Raw genomic sequence first — 5,109 nt, forward strand, 5'->3', positions numbered from 1 at the left:
AAAAGATGAAAAGATTCTCCGCCCGGCCCTCCTCCGGGGGAGGGAGTGGTGTGCTTACCATCTCCTGAAGAGCAGCTCCCTCCACCTCTGAGTTGCCTGTCTCAGGGCCTCTTGCTCTTTGGCGGGGCCTGGATGGGCAGGGCGGCTGCCCTGCGACCGGCTCCACGGCGCAGCTTTGCCACGCTGTGATCAGCAGCAGCTGGATGCAATAATCGCATGCAAATGTGCATTGGCTCGTTTAGTTTACACTCGAAGTAGATTGGTCTCTCTAAGCGAGATTCCAATTCGTCGGTCATCCGACGTGACGTCGAGAGTGACCGACTGAAAGGGAACACAATGTATATTAACTTTGCATTTTAAATATATAATCATATTTTTATATAATCATTATCATATTTTCAGATTTTTAGATTATAACAGTCTTTTATTATGTGTGTCTCAAAAACAGAGAAGCATCAGACTCATAATATTATATGTAAATTGAAACATTGTAGCACTTCCATGGAAAATTACATTGAATATCCTGGCCTTTGAAAACTCTCCTAAATCATATCCGATGAATGATTGCACTGCTGCTTAAATCTACTGCTTACATTATTATTTTTTTTTTTTTTACATTCTGCAGTGTGGTAACAATTCTTCAATAAGGTTGAGATACAAAGATTTCAACAGGATATGTTAACTCAGGCGTTAATATGCTCATGTTAATCAGTTAAATATTAATTATTTTCTTTTGACTGAATCCATCAAATCTAGCTCATTGACAAGGCAAGATTGCTACAGGTGAAAATGTTCTTCGATACATTCGCCTGATTACTTGAAGTCTATGGTAAGCGCCACTTAGCAGTCAAAAGCTGCAAAAGCATTTGTTTAAATATGTATAGTATGTATATGCTTATGTGTATAGCATGTATGGTAACACTTTACTTGAAGGGGTGTGCATAAGACTGACATGACACCTTCATAATCATGAAAACCTTAATATTCATGACATGTGTCATGTCATGATTATGTAGGTGTCATGTCATGATTATGAAGGTGTCATGTCAGTCTTATGCACACCCCTTCAAGTAAAGTGTAACCGCATGTATAGTACAGAACATAAGATTAAATATAAAAATGAACTTTGAATGCACCTGATTACAACAATATATCCTTTGTAATGGTAGATGAAGTCTAATGTTTTTCTAATCTTCAAATCCCCTTGGTTGCTATAAGAGTAAATAATCTTGCTATAAATTTAAACACAGTGTTCACTTGATGTAATTGCATATAGTAAGTACCAAGCAGAGACTATTTATTAACAAATGGGTACGCTGGTACTGTACACTATGTCCCAGTCTTGAGTACAGGCATAGTGAGTTGTAGCTCTCCTCTCTGCTTGTTTTATTTATGAGGATGACTTCTCTACATCCTTCCACATTCTTCTAGTGTACGAATGCAAATTATGAAATGGTCACCATAGGAGCAATAACACACCAACATTAATAAAGTAAACTCCACTATAATATCACAACAGTGTTAACAGAATGTTTCTGCACTGTTAAATAATAATATAAAAACAATCCTTATTTATTGCAGCTGATGGAATTTATGGCCACAACTTTAACGTGACGTCGCCATGGGACAGGGACAGTCCCGCCTTGAACAACCTGGGGTTAAGTGCCTTGCTCAAGGCCACATTTTGTGATGGCTCCTGACCCACTTCCGCAGGAGGGATCAGTTTAAGAAAAAGTCCAGATTCCTGAAAGTGATTCGCTCTGCTATTGCTATTGCTCTTGCTATGACTGAAGAAAGAAGTATACATCACAAGTCAAGGAAAGTATTCAGTGGCTCAGGGTGAGTTAAAGACAAAAAAAAAAAAGGTTTTAAAAACCCATTAAAACAAAAAGGAACTGAACTGGATAAACAGAGGGAGCATCTCCTGGTCTTCCTGAGAAGTGACGCACACTGCACAACAACTGCTAAGTGATGTGTATTGGTATTTATATAGATTTTCCTTTGTGTTTACTCACAGACACCTTTCAATTCATTCAAGTTGACTGGTTCTGGAGTCTTGCATCAGTCTACTACTAGCTGGTGCTTTGAGCTGCTGGGATTTTTGCTCATTCTACTCAGAGCTTTTCAGATGTACAATATTTGCATATGCATTCATTATTCACCATGTTTGACAGGAGTTTCCATGTTAGCGAATGGTTCTGTTCTTTTCTCTGGATTAACATTGTCCAACTGTTAATGCATCTGTGGTGATGTCATCGTAGAGATGCTCAGTTCAAATTTAGAAAGGAAACATGATAGTATCTTCTTAAAACCAGCATTTCCATTCTTCACTCTTAAAGAAAATTAGTGTTTGAGGTTTGTAGTTGAAGCCTGTTAGCTCTGAAGCTATCACTCTACTAGTGTGCTCCAAAAAGTTGATCAGCTTAACTTTTAGAATGTATATGGAGTTCTAACAGACAGATTTATATAGCTATTATATTCTTGTAGACGTCCAGCCATTTTGAATTTACAAAACTCCACAGAACTTTTTGTTACTTTGCTTATAAACTCAAAGTAACACATCTGTTCTGACACTGTTTGTGCCTACACAAGCTAATTTGCAACAGGGAAGTAAAATAATGTATTCTTGGGAGAATAAACATGAAAAGTTTAGCTGTTAAAGGGCTGCTGATGAAAGTATTTTTTCGTCTAGATCTAAAGGTCTCTTTGTAGGTATGTTCATATTTTTGAGAAAATCTGTGTTATTTTCCCTGAAGGTGCATCTGTTGTCGTCAGGACAGATCTGTCAGCACAAAGCTTTGTTGCTTCTGGTAGTTTAGAGTGGTGACGCAAACTGAAAACAGCAAACAATTCCCAATTTAATTTTGATAGGTATATACAAAGTAGACTCGATGCTCTAGGGGTAAAAATATGTGTATTGAATGTCCCGAAGTAAAAATGATAGAATCTTGTCATTAAAACAGATTGTAAAAGAACTGAAATCATACAAGAACACTGACAACATCTGATTATGAAATAAACAGCCCCTGCACTGAAAGAACAGAGTGAAATATCCAACACACTTATTTCAGTCTCAATTAATATTCAACAGACCATTTTCTGACAGGTGACATGCAGAAAAAAAAGTGAAGAAGCCACTGTGTCACATTTTCTCACGCTATGTGCACTTCAATAATGTGTTGTGTTACATTATTACCAAAAAAACCCCCCCAAAAATACCTACCATATCAGAATACGTAAACTGATTGAGAATACAAAAGTGTCCTTTTTTGCAAGACCAAGGAGAATTGTAGCATTTTCTTCTACAAATCACAGACTATAAATACCATCTTTTGGTGCAAGAACCATTTGTGTCAAAAGTAACTATAAAATTCATATACTTATAAGAAGATTAGATTATAATTTTGAATTTAATAGAAGACCTAGTGTGATAATCACCCCTGCAATATGGGTGATTATAACTGCAGCTAGGAGCGATTGTAACACTTGAAAAAAGTATGAAACCATAATATAATAAGAACACATCTCAAAGTAATAACAGTACAGCTTTAGTACATTTAAATATCATTAATTAATATTATTGAATACTTATTGCCTTTATCTTAATCATTATTTTAGCTGTGAGTAATGTGTTTAAATCAAATGTACAGTATATTACAATAATTACTAGAAATTGGTTAAATTCTTTGTTCTAACATATATTGATCAGCTGATGTGTCATGTAATATGTTCATTTCACTGTTTTTTTTGTTTTTTCCTGAAAATGTCTATTGTTCTTGATGGTAAACGTTATCTGTCAGGACTCCCAACAACTTTTGTCTTTTTATTAGTTTTCTGTCAAGTAAGTAAGTGTGAGGGACCAGTGCTAAATCCACATATGGCTTGCTATTTTACTGTATACATCGATTCATCTCTGGATGAATATTATCAATTTCCATGTGGGAAATTGTGAGTCTCAAAATATCATTTTAATTTGGGATCAAAATTGTTAGTTTTTAAAAGTTTCTTATGCTCATCAAGACTGCATTTATTTGATCAAAAACACAGAAAAAAGCAGTAATATTGTGACATACTTTTTAGTATTTAAAATAAAGGTTTTCTATTTTAATATACTTTAAAACATCATTTATTCCTGTGATTCAATGCTGAATTTTCAGCATCATGACTCCAGTCTTTAGTGGCACATGATCCTTTATTAATCATTCTAATATGCTGATTTATTATCAATGTTGGAAACAGCCGTGCTTCTTATTATTTTGTTGAAACCTGTGATACATTTTTTGTCAGGATTTTTTGATGAATAAAAAGTTAAGTGATAATAAAGACTTATTTTAATGTTTTATTCATAAAAAAATCATGAAAACATATCACAGGTTCCAAAATATATATATATATATATATTAAGCAGCACAACTGTTTCCAACATTGTTAATAAATCAGCATATTATAGTATATTCTGAAGGACCATGTGACACTGAAAACTGGAGTAATTCAGCTTTTCACATAAATAAATTGTATTTTTAAGTGCATTCAAATACAAAACTTCACAGGGATGTGAGAAGAAGATACTAACACTAGTAACTAGCACTATTTGTGGTACAAGTGTATTTTAAATGCACTGACTAATAATAATAATAATAATAATAATAATAATACAATATTATGATATTTAATTATTATTAGGGTTAATTAATTAATTAATTAATTAATTAATTAATTAATTAATTATTATTCCTCACATTTACACTGCTGGTATATTTTATTTGCAATCATTATTGCTATTAAAAACACTTTTGTCCATTTACAAGTGACTTTCTCTATGTAACCATTCTGGTCTAATACTTGTCGGCTAATATATGTTTGATTTGTCTTAAATATTTTAAAGATACCACTAACCCTACCATGACCACTATTTCTAGTTACAGTCAACTAATTACGGGGACCAACAACAAGCCAAGCACCCTGCTCAAGGTTCCCTTACGAAAAAGAAGTTTATTCAAGTGTGCTATTAGTATACTTCTTTTAAACTAAATATAGGAAAGTATACTTTTAGTCTACTTTTTATGTACTTCTCAGAAATGGGCTTTATGTACTTCTCAGAAATATACT

General features: G+C 33.8%; 1 pseudogene; it reads right to left on the reverse strand.

The window, feature by feature from the left end:
- The window catches only part of LOC107673940 (leucine-rich repeat and fibronectin type-III domain-containing protein 2-like), a 48,706-nt pseudogene that overhangs the window by 41,750 nt on the left and 1,847 nt on the right, over positions 1-5,109 (reverse strand).

Source organism: Sinocyclocheilus anshuiensis, unplaced genomic scaffold (genome assembly GCF_001515605.1).
Source record: "Sinocyclocheilus anshuiensis isolate Anshui unplaced genomic scaffold, SAMN03320099.WGS_v1.1 scaffold1158, whole genome shotgun sequence".
NCBI classification, from domain to species: Eukaryota; Metazoa; Chordata; class Actinopteri; order Cypriniformes; family Cyprinidae; genus Sinocyclocheilus; species Sinocyclocheilus anshuiensis.